Source organism: Notamacropus eugenii, chromosome 3 (genome assembly GCF_028372415.1).
Source record: "Notamacropus eugenii isolate mMacEug1 chromosome 3, mMacEug1.pri_v2, whole genome shotgun sequence".
Classification (NCBI taxonomy): Eukaryota; Metazoa; Chordata; class Mammalia; order Diprotodontia; family Macropodidae; genus Notamacropus; species Notamacropus eugenii.
In genome coordinates, this window is record NC_092874.1 from 14,998,434 (window position 1) to 15,017,487 (window position 19,054).

The 19,054-nt window shown below is 38.8% G+C and overlaps 1 protein-coding gene across 7 annotated transcripts in view; it reads right to left on the minus strand.

Annotated features, from left to right (window-relative positions):
* HYCC1 (hyccin PI4KA lipid kinase complex subunit 1) overlaps nucleotides 1-19,054 on the minus strand; it is a 116,696-nt gene that overhangs the window by 54,251 nt on the left and 43,391 nt on the right. Inside the window, exon 1 of one of the 7 annotated variants that reach the window (XM_072650906.1) lies at nucleotides 8,512-8,640. The exons of 5 other annotated variants lie outside the window; for them this stretch is intronic. The gene's annotated coding sequence lies outside the window, so the exon portion shown is untranslated. Of the gene's footprint in view, nucleotides 1-8,504; nucleotides 8,641-19,054 lie in introns of those variants that run through there. One more of the 7 variants, XM_072650905.1, reaches the window with a different exon arrangement.

The following is a 19,054-nucleotide window of genomic DNA, read 5'->3' on the forward strand; positions in this document are numbered from 1 at the left end:
AGAGAATTAGGAGTAGAGCTAGGAGAGAAAAGCATCCCGAAAACCTAGGGAGAAGAATGTATATTGAAGTGGGTGATCAACAGTGTCAAAGGTGGCAGAAAGCTCAAGAAGGATGAGGACTGAGAAAAGGGGAAATTTGGCAATTAAGAGATCACTAGTAACTTCAGAGAGAGCAGGTTTAGTTGAATGATGAAGTCAGAAGCCAGACTCTAGAGAGTTAAGAAAGGAGTGGGAGGAAAGGGACTGAAGGCCACAATTGTAAATGACTTTCTCAAGGAGTTTACTGATGAAAGGGAAGGGTGTGACAGGACAACAGCTAGTGGTGATGGATGGATCAATGGAAGGAAGGAGGAGGAAGTAATGTAGAACATTTGGGGAATAAGGAGGTGTAAAATAGCTACTGTGAGAGTCTGATAAATAGCCAAAATGAGGTCTTTTCTCTAGCTTTTTCAAAACGAGCAGCTAGGTTTTTTCTCAACTGAAAATTAAGGAAACAAAAGTGTTACAATTTGGCTACTCACTTTCTAGTATATCCTATAATTTGACTAGGTACGGAATTTCACTGAATCATAGAATTTGAAACTTGGAAAGGACTTCAGTGACCACCTAGTCCCACGCATACTTTAAGCTTTAAGATCCAGTGTCTTAAAAGCACATGTAAAGACACTCTTAAAAATGTTTAAGACTTCTAACCAAGTGTGTGGCTTTAGAAGACTATTACAAGGCAGATCTCTTTCTTCTATTCCCCAATGAGCAGACGTTGTGAGATTACTACCCTGTGAACGGTCTTTAACATGACATAATGACAATAAGAGCTGCAAATTTCTATACATAAATGACTTCATGTCTTTAGAAGACAAAGCCAAGCTCTTGGGATGTGGGGGAGGGGGACAGAGAGGATCCTATTACATTCTGGAAACTTTGTCATGCAGGAGTTTAATTTTGACAAGACTTATTAACTGTGTATCATCTTTCATTTTGAAATATGAAACTGACATCAATGACTATCTCTCTAACATGAAGGTGGCCCTAAAAAGACAAGACTGAACTGAGTTTGTAAAGTAGAAATAATCTACACTCTCACTAAATGAAAGGAGGAAGAGGGAGAGAGGAAGGTGACTGCTGAAGAAGACAGCAGTGGGGTTAAAGCTTTTCACTTTTTATTAATGTGTTTCTACTTTCTCCAGTCTGAAACAAGTTACAGAAGCAATCGTTATAAAAATGGCAGAGTAACTAATGAGAAGTTGTATCTTACCTAGCCATTTGGGAGAAAGGAAGCAAAGAGAAAGGATGGAAGCCAAAGATAGGAAGTAGAGTATTTGTGGAACAAAATATGCAAAGAGGCAAGGATGATAACCCCACAGTTATCTAGTATGAAATATGACAAACTCTAATTCCATATGCATGATTATTTTAATTGAACATTCCCTAAGTAGTCATTTAAATAATTTAAAAATAGGTACTGAGAATGATTTCTCCAAAATGAGAGCAAACAACTATACCCTAAGAGCTATAAAACTGCACATACTTTGGCTCAGCAGTACCGTGATCAGGTCTATATCCCAAAGAGCTCAAAGAAAAGGGAAAAGGACCAATATGTATAAAAATATTTCGAGCAGCTCTTTAGTGGTGGCAAAGAATTGGAAATTGAGGGGATGCCGATCAATTAGGGAAAGGCTGAACTGGCTGTGCTACATGATGGTGATGGAATATTATTGTGCTACAAAAAATGAAGAAGGCGATGTTTTCATAAAAACCTGGGAAGATTTATACAAACTGATGTAAAGTGAAATGAGGAGAACCAAGAGAACATTATATACAATAATGGCAATATTGTTACAATAATCATCTATGGAGGATCAATATTCTGATCAATGCAATGATCCAGTCCAAGACAATTCCAAAGGACTCATGATGAAACATGCTATCCACCTCCAGGGAAAGAAATGATGAACTCTGAGTGCAGGTGTGTGGGATGGCTCAGGTCCCTACATAAATCAATTACTCAGAGGCCTCTCAAAGTGATGACAGAAAAGAGATTTATTCCATTCTCGAGAAGCAGGGCTAACCTGTAGGAGTAGGAAAGCTGAAGACAAAGAAAAGGGCAGTGATTTATATAGACCCTAACACAAGTCCCTCCTCCCCCCACTGACCATTATCCTCATTAGCTGAGAATATGATCTTGCATTCTAGACACGAAATCTAACCAATCCTTTTTGAAATGAAGACATCGAGGAATTATGTGAGTTTTGTCCAATCATTGAGACCCTAATACGCTACACAGTTTTATATCCTTATATGGAACTATTCTGTTCTAAAAATATTGTAACCTTGAGCCTTTAGGCCTTACCTCACCCCTGGGGGAAGAATTACAATCTGAGAAGTCTTCACTAAACCCATCCCACTCAGCAGGTTAAAGCATTTTTCTTTATTTTTCTTTTCTTTCTTGCAACATGGCTAATATGGAAGTATGTTTTGCGTGGCTTACTTGTGCAATGGGTATTATACTGCTTTTCTTCTCAACGAGTAAAGGAGGAACTGGAGAGAGGGGGAGAATTTGGAACTCCAAAGGAAGAAAATGAATGTTGAAAAAAAAACTTCAAGCCTGAGGGATATGCCAAGAAAAAAATATAAGAGATATATGTATTGTAATGGCATAAACAAATACAAACACAGCCACAAAGGAGCAACGTGTCCTATAATTCTCACTGGGATGCAATGTAAATAAAACTCTGGGTTCTGAAGGAGAAAGTCCTAGATAGAAGAACTGCCACGGTAGAGCCGTTTAACGGTGACTTGAGTTCAAATCTGGCCTCAGACACTTACTGGCCATGTGACTCTGGGGAATTCACTTAACCCTCTTTGCCTTAATCCACTGAAAAAGAAAATAGCAAACCACTACAGTGTCTTTGCCAAGAAAACCCCACGGACAGCATCAGTGTGCTATGTATGGTCCATGAGGTCACCAAGAGTATGACATGAATGAACAACTGAATGATAACAAACGTACCACACACCATGCTAAGTGCTGTGGATACAAAGAACGTCCGAATCATGAAACTTGGTCCCTGCCCTAGAGGCACTCCTATTAAAGAGAGAGACAAACATGAAAACAGAAGATGGTACTAGCAATGAGTATTAGTGAGATGATTGGGGAGGAACCAGGGAAGGTTTCCTGAAGGTAGGAGTTAAGTCAAGTCTTGATGAAAGTCGCAGAAGGCTGGATGCAGAAGTAAGGATGGAAAATATCAAACACAACTTCCACTCAAAGCTCAGTGAAGGGCCCTGAGAGGGTGAGCAGTACCCATACCATCAGCTTTGCTTCCAGCCTATTCCCATAGTCTTCACTGTGGACAAACGGTCCACCTTTCCCATCACCACCACCATCAGCTGTCAACCAAAGAAGCAGGAAAGCTCATGAGCCTTGGGAAGTGTCCACCTCCCAGAACACACCAGTCCTCCACAGCCCCACTGCCACCATCTGGGGAAGTAACCTCTAAAGATGCAGCCTGGCAACTATCTCCACAGGTACTACATATGGTTGTTGTTGTGGCTGTGTTTGTCCTTCGTTCTCGAAGAGGACCATGACGTCAAGATGGCGACATGACTTGCAGTTGACTTTGATTTTAATGAGGGAGGGCTGTGCAAGGTCACCAACCTTACTTTCTTCTCCTGAGCCCTCTGGGTCCAGTGGCCTGATATTCATCAGGATGACTGAAGATGGCCCAGGAGGCAATGTGAGACCCTGGCCCTTTCAGGCTAAGTCTCATCATATTCTCACTTTGAATGAGAAACACCCATTCAATAAACAGGCTTCTTTAATTTGACTACGTATGGAAATAACTACTTAAGATCTGAAAACAAATTTCTCATTACCAAAATCCTTGACTCTGTCAAATGGTTCAATATCAGAAACTGAAATGTTTTCATCAATGGAAATGATATTAAAGAAGAGGCCCGACCATCTGCTCTGCTACTGCACTCCAGGATCATGGGGCTTTTCCATTTGACATACAGCTAAAATCTTCTACAAGTGTGGCCCCCCCAATTAGAATGTGAGCTTTCAGAAGTACTTCGCGGAGTGTCTTCTAAATTTTTTGTTCAGTCCTGTCTGACTCTTTGTGACCTTGTGGGTCAGAGCATGCCAATATTGTACATGATGTGTTCTTGGCAAAGATACTGGAGTGGTTTGCCATTTCCTTCTCCAGTGGATTAAAACATCTGCTTTATAAATAGTAAGCAATTAATTAGGTGCTTTTTCATTCACTCATCTCATCCCAATCTCAAACAATTCTGTGATGTAGGTGCTATTATTTTTCTTTTCACAGAGGAGGAAATTATTTTCAAGAGGTTAAGTGACTTGCCCAGAGCGACAAACTTTTAAGTCTCAGAGGAATAATTCAAACCTGAGTCTTCCTAAATCCAGTGTCTTATCTATTATAGCCCCTGGTTTCCTCAACTTAAAATCTCAGTAAGCTCTATCTTAGAGCATTCTGCTCATCTGTTATCTGTTATTACTGCAGTCCCAGTTAAGTTTGGATTCAGGATCACAGACCATGGGTAGAGCCAGCAGAATTCCTAACTGCAGAGCTAGGGATCTCTCTCTTTAAACAAACAAAACTTCACTTGAGCCTGCTGCCTCCATGTGCCATCAGGCTATACCTCTTCTCTCAGCTAAAACTCTACTTAGGTCCCTGTGCGTCTTCACTATCCCTACCTTCCATGGCACCTCTCAATTGGCGCAGTCAGGCTTCTGAAAATCCCAGCATGACTCCATGTGCTCTAGGTAGTCATCCCAGGTCTACTCTTTTCCCCCTTTAGTCAGATCTCTCTTACAGCTCTGGACATTCCACTAACCTCTCCTCCTGCCATCTTCTCCCGTGGCTTCCATAAGAATGTCATCTCCATTTTCTATCAGAATGGAAGCTCCTTGGAGGTAAAACTTTTTGGTCTTTGTGTCACCAACGCTGAGCACACAGTTGGTGCTTAATAAATACTGATTCTTTCTATGAGTCCGATGACTGCTCGGTCTTCTTTACTAGATCACTGAGCTTCTTAAACCATGTTTAAGTGGGCCCTGGGTTCCCTTCTCTTCCCTCCATGCTCTGTCCCCTGGTGAGCTCAGCAATGGCCTGGGTCACTTATCATCTCTGGCCAGATGATTCCCATGGTGGAAAAATCTTAGAGAATTCTGATTTGGCTGTTGTCAAGAGACTGGAAGAGACCTAGCTTCATGTTCCAACTTTGCTATTTAGCACTTGTGGGTCCTTGGTCAAAATATGTAATCACACTGATACTCAATTTCCTCAAATATGAAATTACCTACTTTATAGAGTCTGAAAAATCAAATGAGATAATAAATCTGAAGCATTCTAAAAAAAGTCAGCTACATGGTGCCATGAATACAGAGCTGGGCCTGGGTCAGGAAGACCTGAGTTCAAATCCAGCCTCAGATGCTGCCTAGCTGTGGGACCCTGGGCAAGTCTCTTAACCTCTCTCTCCCCAGTTTTCCCATCTATAAAAGGGAGACAATAATATCACCAACCTCCCAGGATTGTTGTGAGGATCAAATGACAAAATTTATAAAGTGCTTTGTAAACTTCAAGACACTATATCCCACTACACTGTGAGCTCCTTGAGAACAGACTGACTTTTGCCTTTCTCTGTATCCCCAGCATATTGCCTGGCATATTTTATGTGTTTAATAAGTATTTACTGGTTGACCGATCTATAAAATATAAAGTCCTATACAAATCTTAATTAAAAACTGATGGTTAGGTGTTCCCCTAAGAATTATTACATCACATTCAAAAGTTCTTGAAATAAGTGATCGCGTTTCTTCTCTCCCCTTTTCCCCATCATCCTCACAATTTTACCTCAGATACCCATAATGATAATATTCCCAAACTGTCATTTCCATGATGTTTTAAGGTTTGGGAAGCACTTTCCATACCTTATCTCACTGATTTCAAATTATTCCTGACAGGTCGGTATTCCAGTTATCTTGAAGCCCTCTTTACTGATGAGGACACTGGGACTCAGGGAGGTACAAGTATCTACCCATCCAATGGCTCCACTGAGGAGACAGCAGGGACATGAGGCCACGATGGCATAGGCATTGGGCTTGGAGTAAAGAGCCAGACTTTCACCCTGGCCTTTTTATTGGAGTTCTTTCTTCATCCTATCCTAACAGAGCTGGTAGTGGAAAGCACAAATTTGTAGAACTATTACTGTGGTGGTGACCACCCTCACTGAACAACTTGAGTTTTAATATATTTGCATTATTGACCAATAGAACTTCTCATATAACACATATCAAAAGAAATAAAATGTTTCATTCTCTAGCAGTTCAACTATTCTAAATATTGACTACCAAGTTTAAGCCAAACCAAAAAAAGTTAGAATTTTCATTTCTGATATATTTTGGTTTTGAAAACTATGTCAAAGTGTCCAACGTAAAACATTAAAATAGCACATTATTTCCGAACAGCTATAGGCATTTTTATTAATGTTTCAACCAACAGAAATTGCTACAGTTAGCATTACCATTTGAAAAACTATCACTAACCGGTTAAATAAATTGTAATAGTTTCACAATTGAATCAAAGGGAGAACTGTTTACAATTCTCAAATTTCTTGACTCAAATGACTGTTCTTGGCCAGCAATATGAACGTCAATTCTAAAATGATATCAAATTAAATTTTTATGCAATCCTTTGGAAAGATATAGAAAAATGGCATACCTAAAAAAAAAGTCTTAAAAGAGTGTGAAGGGCTCCAAATGAAAATCAATGATGTGAAAATTGGCTAAGCCTACCATTCAAATCATAAGATATGTTAAATTCTCATCTGCTCACTTACCCTTGTTCCCAGTGTAGGCCAGGCCACAAAAACTGCCCAACCCACCTTTCCACCTATCTGTCTCAATTCAATTTAATCAGCAAGCATTTATCAAATGGTTATTTTGTGTCATGCACTGAACGCTTGCTACAGAAGCTCCCTTCAACAAATGAAATCACCACAAGGCAATCCAACAAGTCTATCCTTGGATATTTTCAGCGTTTCCAAGAATCCAAGATGAAAAGGATTAAGTCAGAAGGTTTGAACTAACAGACAGGTGAAACAGAAATGCCCTCTACACCCTTCCTCACAAGAAATTCTATAAACTTCCCTTAAAATCTTCCAGACACAGCCAACACACAACTTTCACTGAAGCTGCCCATGCTATTCTTGGACAGCTTTAAACACAAGAAACTCTTCCCTTACAGTGAACATACTAGAATTTTCTCTCAAATAAGGCCAGAAAAATATTTACCTAAAATCACCATTTTAGTACCTTAGAAAAAGGTTTAAATAGCCTAAAAGAGACAGCATTTAGAATCATGTTTTTCAAATACAAAAATCATTGTCCAAGACACACATAGATTTGTGGCAGAAAAGAAACTTGCTGGGTTTGGTGCAAAAGGACTTGAGCTAAAAAATCCTTGATCTCACTCTGTCACCTGGAGTAAGGCCCCTTGGATGTAAAAGACAGGTTAGGGCAGATGATTTCTAATGTTCCTTCTAGCTCCAACCTATCAGCCCATGAAATAACTGTGTTAGAGCTATGTGGGACAAGAACTACATACGACAAGATGCTCTGGACTTTTGAACAATCAGCTTTTAAAAACTTTTTACCAGGGAAAACTTCTTAAGAAAGTGTTAAGAAAATACAGACATTAAAAAAGAAATTATGAATGCATCAGGAGAAAAAAATGGAAACTTCATGAGAGACTTGTAAAGGCCTCCTTAAAGGCAGCATGGAAGAAAGTGGTCAGTGACACAGCATTTTCTCACGGGCAACTAGCTTACTTGTCTACCACAACCTATTGCTTGTTGCCCTAGGGAACCTGTCCTGTCCGCACTCCCAGATAAGTAACAGTGACTAAAACTATCACTGGAGATAAGGACAACATGAATTACCCAAGGAAAGCACATGCTCAATACAAAACAGAAACAAGGATTAATAAACCCTCTATAATATCTACCAACATTCAGCAAGAGATTTCGATGACTGCCAAGCACACGCCTACAAGTTCATCTATAAATGTTTTCTTAAGCCAGTAATAAACATGGAAAACCAGAGTATATACTGATTTTGTAATTTTGGTGCATTTGTAAATATCAATTAAGCAAACTAAGCAACTCAGACCATTGTCCCACATGAAAAAATATGAAAAATATTACTTGTTGTGAATGTTTTCTTCCTGGGAACAAAGAAGCCTGGTTCTTACTGTGCAATCCACTTTCTATTTCCTTTTTCTGTCCTTTTGGGGTAGGGTTTTTCAGCTGTTTGAAAGCTTCTGGGGTTTCTGAGGAGGTATTTCTGTGAAATTAATTATTTTTTCTATATTTTTAAATTCACAAGAAATTATTTCTATATTTAGCTCATCTTTAAATCACAATCATCTTCACTTAACAGTACATCTGTTCAACGAGTCAACAAGCATTTATTGAGCACTTACTAGGTACCTGGCACTCTGGGGTGTGCAGAAGATGGTGCTTTGAGCTAGCTTGAGCTAGCCTCAATTTCCTTCTCTGTAGAATGAGAGGCCAGTGAGGTCCCTGATAGTTTTGGCCATGAGAGTGCAACAAGGATTTCTGGAGACCCCAAAAAGAAACAGACACACATCAAAATGCACACTTTGTTCTCCTCATGTCTATTTTTATAAAGGACAAAGATGTCAAATCTTGAAAGACTGTGATTTCAGTGTTGGTAATGGAAGTTGAGAAGAACTATTTTTCAATTTAAAAAATTGTATAGTATTTAAAATTTAATCCTTTTGAGTAAATAAATAAAACAGGTAATGACACTGATTACCCAGACGCTGAGAAGAAAGCTACCAAGAAGCCAGTTTATTTCCTTTCAAACTAGCAATAATTAGGATACTGATTTTTAAATTAGTACTGTTAAACTATATACAACACTAATTTGAATGTCAATTATCAACCACAGTAATGTTTGTTTATTTTGCTGAAAATGTAATGGCTTAAAACTGTCACGCTCCATCTTAAATTCAGTTTTCATGATGCAAAAAGTATTTGTATGAATGTAATATAAAAATCTAAATGTATTGAATCGATATTTTATCATTTACATTAAGGAAGCTTTAAATCATTAATCAGTCATATAATTTCATCAATATTTTTTTTAAAAAGGTATAGTTGTTTGTTTGACATAACCTTATAGAAAATGGTTTTTTTTTTTCCAGAAAAAGGTTTCATTTTAGAAGACAAATCTATATTTCAGGGGAAGGTGTTTTAATTTTTTAAAATTTGTTATGTGAAAAAATCAGAAAATGAGTAAAATGTAGGTTTATTTCTCTAAGCTAATCGAGGAAGATACTTGAAGTCACCGGGAAGGGAAGGATTCTAGATTTAGACATTGCAGTGACTTCAGTCATCTCTTTTGAAAAGACCTTCAGATCACCCTAGTAATCACTAGGGGGATCTAATTCAATCCCCTCATTTTATAAGATGAGCAAAGGGAGGTGGAAAGAGGTAAAGCATCTTTTGCTAGACCCCTACCCCCACCCCTGTTCCTCTGTCTCCAAATCCAGCCTTTTTTCTACTCTATCAATGACTCTCAATTTAACATGTTAGATAAAGAGTGTGACACATTTTCCCTACTCTGCATAACGCTGATATTGCTAACAAAAAACATTCATATTGTTTGTTAGTTAAATAAAATTCAGTTTAAAAAATTTACTTCTTGATCCAACCATTCTGGAGAGTAATATGGACCTATGCCCAAAGGACTATAAAACTGTGCATACGCTTTGACCCAGCAATAGCTCTACTAGGCAGGGCTGTAGCCCAGAGAGATCATAAAAATGGCAACAGGACCCCTATGTACAAAAATAGTTATAGCAGCTCTTTTTGTGGTGGCCAAGAATTGGAAATTGAGGGGATGCCCATCAATTGGGAATGGCTGAACAAACTGTCATATATGAATGTAATGGAACACTTGTGCTATTAGAAATGATGAGCAGGCAGACTTCCGAAACACCTGGATAGACTATGCTGAGTGAAATGAGAAGAAAGAACCTGGAGAACATGGCACCCAGTAACAGCCACAATGTGCAATGACTAACTTTGATAGACTTGGCTCTTTGTAGCAATGCAAGGATCTGAGACAAGTCCAAAAGACTCATGATGGAAAATGCCATCCACATTCAGAGAAAGAACCATGGAGTCTGAATGCACATGGAAGGAGACTATTTGCTCTCCTTTTGTTTTGTTTTGTTTCTTCTTTCTTGTGGTTTCTCCCATTACATCATGACTAATGTGAAAATGCTTAATAGGAATGTGTAAGTAGAGCCTATATCAGATTGCACACTGCCTTGGGAAGGGGGAGAGGAAAGAGGAGAAAATCTAAAACTCAAAATCTTATGGAAGTGAATGTTGAAAACTGAAAATAAATTGATTACAAAAAATAAAAAGTTTAGTTCTAAATGTCATAGATATTTTCCCCAGAACAAAAACTATTTTAACAAAATAAAACTATTTCAAAGTATTATAAAAATAAAATATTTTAGAATAAAAATTGGAACATTTCATTTAAGAAGAGTTTAAAATGTCTATCAAATTCCAAGGTAGAGATATCCCATGGGCAGTTGGTAATAGAAGACTATAGCTCAGAAAAGATATTAGGACTAGAGATAAAGATTGGGGTGTCATCCACAGAGAGAGGATCAATGAATTCACGGAAGCTGATGAGATGACCAAGAGGGGATAGAGAATAAGAAGGACCCTGAACAGAGCTTTGGTGTAGACCACCTCATACAGGGTGGTACATGGATGATGAACCAGAAAGGTACATTGAAAAGTGTTCAGATCAGCTGGAGAAGCAACAGGAGAAAGCAAGGTCAAAACCCAGGGATGAGACAACACCTGGGAGGATAGAGTAGCTGGTGTTCAGTACAAAGAGTTTTGTAAGACATAACCAGAATGGGAAAAGAACATGATTTTTAACAACTAAGAAATTCCTGGTAACTACAGTTCAAAGCACTCCCAGTCCAGGAGGAAAGTCAGAAACCAAATTCCAAGGAGAAATAAGTGGGAGATGAGGAAAAAGTTTTCTTATTTTGGACTATATCCTGTTTATCATAACAACTGTTCTATCATTAAGACTTTTTTCCCCCAGGGATAAAGACCCTTTGTACAAAAATATTTACAGAGTTCTTTCTGTGGTGGCTAAGAACTGGAAATTGAGAGGATGCCCATCAATTGGGGAATGGCTGAACAAGTTGTGATATATGACTGTAATGAAATACTATTGTGCTATAAGAAATGACATGCAAGATGACTTCAGTAAGACCTGGAAAGACTTACATGAACTGATGCAGAGTGAACAGAACCAGGGCAATGTATATAGTAACAGCAATATCGTTCAATGAGAAATTCTGAATGGCTTTGTTATTCTCAGCAATACGATCATCCAAAACAATCCCAAAGGATCTGCCTCCAGAGAAAGAACTGATACTGTCTAAATACAGACAGAACATGCTATTTCATTCTTTTATTCAATTCTTCTTGTAGAAAATGACTAACATGGAAATGTTTTACATGATTGCACACGTATAACCTGTTGTTTACCGTCTCAGGGAGTACAAAAGGAGGGATAAAATTTAGAACTCAAAACTTTTTTAAAATGTTTAAAAATTGTTTTAACATGTGATTGGGGAAAAAATAAAATATTATATTTTTAAGAAGACTTCCCCCCCCCCCCCCCAATCCCTTTCCCCACTAGCTATCCTGGTACTCTCCTCTGTGGTAATTCTCTCCTTTGCTGCTGTTCTGCTGTTTCAGTCATGTTCAATTCTTCATGATCCCATTTTTGTATTTTCTTTGCAAAAATACGAAAGTGCTTTGCCATTTCCTTCTCCAGCTCATTTTACAGATGAAGAAACTGAGGCAAACAAGGTTCACAGACTTGCAAGTAAGTGTCTGAGGCCAGATTTGAACTCAGGGTCTTCCTGATTCCAGCTCTCCATTCACTGTAGCATCCAGCTGCCCTGGTTCTGGGCTTACCCCTCCTTAATCTCAACTCTCTTTTACCCACTTCTTCTATTGTACCCTCTGTAATCCCCACACTACTGTTAATAAAATTCCTTCTCCATCTTACAAACCTTCCATCTTCTGGTTTTAATATTAGAATGATTTTCCAAGACTATACATCATATTTTTAGCAACCTTTCTCCTTATCCAATCATACCACACTGTCTAGCTCCTTGTTGCATCATCTGTTGACTTCCAAGGCACTCTCTCTCTTTCTCAATGACTGTAAACTAACTCCAACTTCTTCTGAGCCATTATATTTGGTGACTTCCAGATATATTAGGATGACCCTTTGAACACCTGGGCCTTACACTTTCGCCAACTCAATTCCCACGACCTCAGTCTCCACTCCACTTCTGCCACCCACAGGGGAGGCCATGCCTTACAAATCACTGTCCCCGCTGCTGCTCCTCCAAGATCTGTCTTGAACACTGAAATCTTCTTCTCTGAATACAATCTTTATTTGGTTATGAGCTAAAAAGGACCTTATAGTCATCAAATCCTACCTCCTTCTCTCTTATTACAGATGCAGAAACAGAAGCACACACTGAAGTGATTTGCCTGAGGTCAGCAGAAGGGGGTGGAGGGGAGATTCAAGCTCAGGTCCTCCAGCACCATCCTCCTCCTGTCCTTTTATTTCTTTCCCAGCCTCACTGGTTCTGAACCTTATCTTCATTATTACTATGGCCTCCCATCTTCCTCATTCTGTTCTTCCATCCCTCTCACTTTTCTCCATTCACAATCTTGGTCTATAAGCTTGGCAGTTAAACAAGGGATCAGACTCCACCCAGGAAGCCTTTGGCCCCTTCTCTGTGCATCAATAATCTTCAACAGTCACCTTCATCATTGAATGGCCTTCTCTTTCCTGAGCCACAAATGTTAGGAGTCAAGAAATCATATTATCGAAGTGCAACTAAGCCCTCAGCACTCCAAGCCCTCCTTTTATTCATCTCTTACTGACATATGCCCTTGAACCCCTCTCTTGCCATCTTTCCAAGGGGATGATCCAGAGCCCCTTTGCTGAGCAAAGAGACTCCTGCTTATTATCCTAAACTCCAAATGTTCACTAATCCTGCCTCCTTTTTGTCCCTGTTCCAGATCCTTCTCCCTTCAAATCTCATGACAAACATCAGGATTATCAGCTGCCTTTTCAGATACATTTTCTTCTTTCCTCCTTATTCTGCATTTTTTCACACACTCTGAAGATCACTCTGAAATCTTCCTCTCCACTCCACTGGCTTGAAGCAAAAGTCTCAGTCCTCTGGCCATTTTAGGCCAAAGATGTCCTCACTTGGCTTTTACCTGCTAAAATGAATCCCATCACCAGCCTCCCCCTTTTCCACTGCTGGAATTGACTAAGCCAGGACACTCCCATCCCAAACTTCCCCAAATGAAAACCACAGTTGCTAGGTCTGTTGAGATGGTCTGTGGCTGACTCTTAAAAATCTGCTCACACTAGGAGATTAGTGACCTGCTTCTTCTACTTCCTCATCCATGTTCCAAGAGCAATGGAAGGTGCAGGCAACAGAGCGTAGGCCTGCAGTCTGCTTTTAACCATAAGCCCAGTATTTTTTTTCAAACCCTAAGCCTAAGAATCTTTACTAACTATACTAGTTTGGCTTAGTTCTCTTGAAATACAAGTCTGAACTACATCAACTAAGAAAGAAAAATTAAATTTACTCTGCTGTAAGAACTGCATAATATTACTTCCAAAATGATCAAAAGGGCTTATTTAAGATGAGCAGCCATTTTTCTTTGAAGGGAACTGGTTCTCGGATACAAATTCAGAGAGTTCTTACAGACTGAGCAGTCCTCTCTACTACCAGACCAACACTTAAGGACAGTATTTGTATAAAATAGAACATTCATTTTCACTTATTCCCCTATCTTCTCTTTAAAGTCCATGATTTGGTCCAAAGACATGAAACGTAGCTGGCTGATACTCTTTACCTACTGAAACACAGAGTCTTAGAGCTCAAAGGAACTTCACACTTCATCCCTCTGCATTGCACAAGCTCAGACAAAGGTACAGATAAGTCACGGAGCTCATTAACAGCAGAACTTGGACCAAGCAGGTTTTCTGACTTCCAGGCTAGTGCTGTTTCCTCTAAAACATACTGCTTCTAACATGACTTTTTAAAAAAGTTTCCTTTTTGCCTTCCTCCAGAATTTACCTGATTAAGCTGATTTTAAAAGATGAAAATGAAATAGCTGAAGTTATTGAAGCATGCACAACTTAACAACCAGAGGCTAACAATTCCATTTTCTAATCGACTTTGAAATTTCTACGTAAAATGAATATAGCATATTTTTAAGCAATTCAAAATGTTTAGCTCCAACATACTCATGCATTTCTGCAACGATTTTTTAAGCATGAAAGTTTCTTGGTTAAACTTCTGAAACTGCAGGACAAATAATACTGCATATTATTTCTAGAAATGCTTATCATTGACCATAATGCTAAGAGGGAAAAATACCCCAATGTAGCAAAAGCTTTTTTTTTTTTTCTGACTGCCATTTTAACTGACACGATAGCTTTACAGAAGGAAAGTGACAGGGGCAACCTTTCATTTTTCTGCCACTCAGAAGATAAGGCCAGTTCTCTGTGTTTCAGTCACTTTCTGCCAGTAAAGATGTTCTTTAAAGACCGCAGTTTACATCATAATTGTTTACTACATCATAGGAATTAGAGTTGTAAGGAAGCCTTAAGATCATCTAGAGCAACCCCATCAATTTTCAGGTAAAAAAATAAAGGGACCTAGTGCTTTGCCTGAGGTCATTCAACGAGTAGGTGGGAGAGCTGGCATTTAGACCAAGCTGCTCTGCCACAAAGCTCACTGTTCTTTCAGCTTCTTCAATGTCAGTTTCCTCTCTTTTACCCATCTGAAAGACTCAGAAATTTGCTCTGATTTCCTTTTCTCTAAGTCTTTCCTTCTTGTCCCCTCCTTTGCCAGCACAGATGTTCCCGGCAGGTCAGAAACCTTTTCTATAATTCCCCAGAAAATATCAACAATTGGGATACTTAAGTCACTGCTGGAAAGTCAATCCCATCCTTCCCTGCTCATTGAGAACTAGAGTTTGCTTGGGCCCCCTTTGAAAAGCTCATTCACACGGTACAGTAGAAGAGCTCTACTAGGTTAAAGATCGAGTGCCAAAGATCAGGAAATCAGAAGATGTCAGTTAAACCCTTGGACAGGAGACTAGGGAAAAGGAACAAGAAAAACAGACAAAACCTCCTAGACAATACTGGCCTTACTAATAATTAGGACAAGTTTTCCTTCAGAGCAGTGAGTTCTCTCCTAAAATTTCTTCATTTCTCTTTCAATATTTTTCTAGGGTTCAGTATCAATTTCTATTTTTAAAGGAATATTTTTAATGGAAGACCTTAGTCCTAACCCATTCTGCTGTGTGTATGTGTGTATGTGCAACTATCTGTGTACTATTTAGCCAACTCATGGAGTTGTGGATAAAGCCATTCCATGTCCTTAGCAATCAAACATCAACAACAACACTGATAATAAATGCTCATTTATATTTTAAAATCATATTAAAATAACTAAATTATTAGACTGATATAAGATTGCAATAAAGCACTCCTCAAGACTTCCTGCCCTGCCTAGTAGTCCAAAATTCCACTATTAGTATTTTATGAGGTGAATCATTCATTTGTGGTACTGCCCAATTCAACAACAGGTCTAAGCCATTGACATCTTACCAAGGAACATAAAAATATTTGTATCTACTCTTACAAGAGGAAACTCAAAGAGGCAGCATGGACAACAGCAATGAAATGGGATAAACTGTAATGTGCCCAGCTTGCAGCTGGACTCTCATTTTAATTTAAAAAATTACCTTTTCGCTAACAGCAAAAGTTCCCAGGAACAGATGTATACACCATTCTCTTTGCAATCAAAGTCCAATGGAAACACTAGGCTGGATTCCCAAAGCTCCAAAAGCTTCTATGTACCAAAGTTGCTTGTTTGGAATTCAGACTCAAGCTTTCTAGAGAAATAATGCTGTGGTATTTAGGTTTCCAAACAAGCGCACCAAGCCTATCTAGCTCACAGTACATACACACACAGCTGCACAGTTGGATACGGAAATACATTTTACTCAATAGAAAAATAGGAGGGGAAAGGTAGAAAAGGGAATTAGAAGGAAGGTAGATTAAGGAAAGGATTAATCCTAAGCAAAACAATCTCTAAATACATATAAAAATATTTATAGCTCTTTTTGAAGCGGTACAGAGTAAGAATCTGTGCTATAAGAAATGAGGAAGGGAATGGTTTCAGAAAAGTGGCAAGATTCATATGAACTGATGCAAAGTGAAGTGAGTAGAATCAGAATAATTTATACAATGACAAAAATATAGTAGAAACAAACAATTTTGAAAGAATGATTCTGATAAACATAATGGCCAACTATGATTGAAGAAGTCTAATCATCAAACATGGTGCTGACCTCCTGAGAGAAAGGTAAAGCACTCAGAGTGCAAAATGAAGCACTTGGGGAGAGTGGGAAGGCCAATGTGAGCATTTGTTTGCTTATAACAGAGGGTTTTTTTCTTTCATTTTCAATTTGGGCAGAATTGAGGGAGGAAAAAAAGGTGAATTTTTGCTGATAAAAAAATATACAATTTTTAAAAAGAAAAATCAGTTCAATTTTGGGCATGTTGCATTTAAGATATTTATAGGACAGCGCATTCAAGATGTCCAATGGGCAATTGGAAATGCAACTTTGGAGGTCAGAAGAGAGGTCTCCTAGGGTTAAATAAGTAGATCTGAGAATCACAGAGATGATAACTAAATACACAGAAGCTAATGAGATCACCAAGTGAAATAGTATAGAGAGAGAAGAGGGCCCAGGACAGCGTACTGGAAGACACCCATATTTAGCAAGCACAAACTAGTTGAAGATTCAGCAAAGGGCATTGAGGAATGATCAGACAGGTGAAGAAGCAAGTATGAGCAGTTATGAAAATCTAGAGAGTAGAAGAGGGTAGTCAACAGTGTCAACAATTGCAGATAGGTCAAAAGGGAGGAAGATTAAGAAAAAAGGCATTATATTTGGCAATTAAGAGATCGATGGTAACTCTAGAGAGAAAGGTTTCAGTTAAATGATGAGGTTGGAAGCCAGACTGCAGAGTTAAGAGAATGAGAGGAAAACAAGTAGAAATGCTGACTGTCGATGGCCTTCTCAAGGAATTTAGCTACAAAAGGGAAGAGAGATATAGGATATGCATGAACTATAAGGATTCAATGAGGTATTTTTAAGAATGGGAGAGACATGGGCATGTTTGCAGGCAATGGGGAAGCAGCCAATAGGCAGAAAGCAGTTGAAGATTAGTGAAAAAGTAGGGATGATAAGGGGGACAATCTGCTAAAGGAGACAGGATTGAAATGGGATTACACGTGCATGCAGAGAATTCTGCCTTGGCTAGAAGTCAGGGTAAAAGAGACATTAGTGGAGGAAAGTATCTTAGTGGTATGAAATGAGGAGGAGAAGATGAGGAGAAGAGCTCTCAGCAAACACAGACATATAGGTTCAATGATGTTTGCAGTGTTGTGAAAAGTGTTCACATAATATCTCTCCCCCCCAAAAAAAAACAGAAAAAGATTTCCCTTTTTCTAAGGTTCTCTAGTTTCCTACTGACAATGACATCTAGCAGTCTCACCAAGTCTTAGAGTACTACAGAGTTTTCTTTCTTTATTACAAAGTAAGGTGAAACAAATTAGTCTTATGACCAATACTGGAAAAAGAAAGGAGAAGAAGAACCCATTATCTTCCAGATAATTATATGCAACCTTATTCCTCTCCAAACTTTACTCCTGATATCATGCCACAGAAAGCTTTTTACTCTGGTAGCTCAATCTACCTGAGACCTAATTTTTCACCTTGAAAGTGCCCTCTGTGGCTTCTCCTGTAGATGGGTCACTTCCCACCAAAGCCTCCATTTTAAGGGTGAGGCCCAGGTCAACCATCCTCCCTCCATCTCTTGCTGCACTCCTAACTCTCTGGACTTTCTTTCCCAAGCCCAAGCTTGGGACCTCCATCTTCTGCTCTCAACCCTGGTGTTTTAGCTTCCCTATTAGAATGTAAACTCCCTGATGACATGGACGATGGTCTTTCTTTCTGCTTGTATGTGATCTTCAGCGCTTAGACAGTTTCTAGCACATGACCAGCACTTAATAAGGTAATATGGCTACAAGTAAACACTATGAGCCTCAGATACAGTAAAATTAGAAATGATCTAAAGGGCAATATGAAGATTCACAGCAGTAGGTCACTACTAATGATAAGTTGTACTCAAGAGGAATAAATGACCATCAATGAAAAGGATATGTATGACATGAGATCCTATAGATTGAGATTTGAGAAATGGACAATTACAGTGTTTATATTCCCAGAGATATTAAAAGAATAATAGAAAAGCATCAAACACACAAATTGTCCTGGGATTTGTGGGAAAACACGGAGGAGACAGGATGGAATGAGATTATTTTTGCATATAGAACATGAGATGGAAACATGACTGGTGGAGAAAGAACCCATGAAATTATGGCTGAGAAAGGTAAAAAAAGTCACAAATGCTCAGGGGAAGGAGCACTTAGACAACACTGACCATCTGAAGGTTTGGGGTGAGGTCAGAGCAAAGTCTAAAAGAGAAACTCTGAAAGTTCCCCTGAAATGGGTATGAGGATGAGACACATGGATTCAGGCAGTCCTAGAGGTTTTCTTACAGCTGTCAAATGAATTGGTCTAAAGTTACTGACATCTAGCTTATGAAGCAGAGAAATTTGGTGAGAGCAAAGGCTGTGATATGGTGACAGACTGGATGATGTTCTACAGTAAATAATAAAACTTGGCTTAATGACAAAAACAGACATGCAAGACAACTAGGAAAACAACATGACAAAAGGATGAATTTTCTTGGTCGTTGTCCATTATACCAACA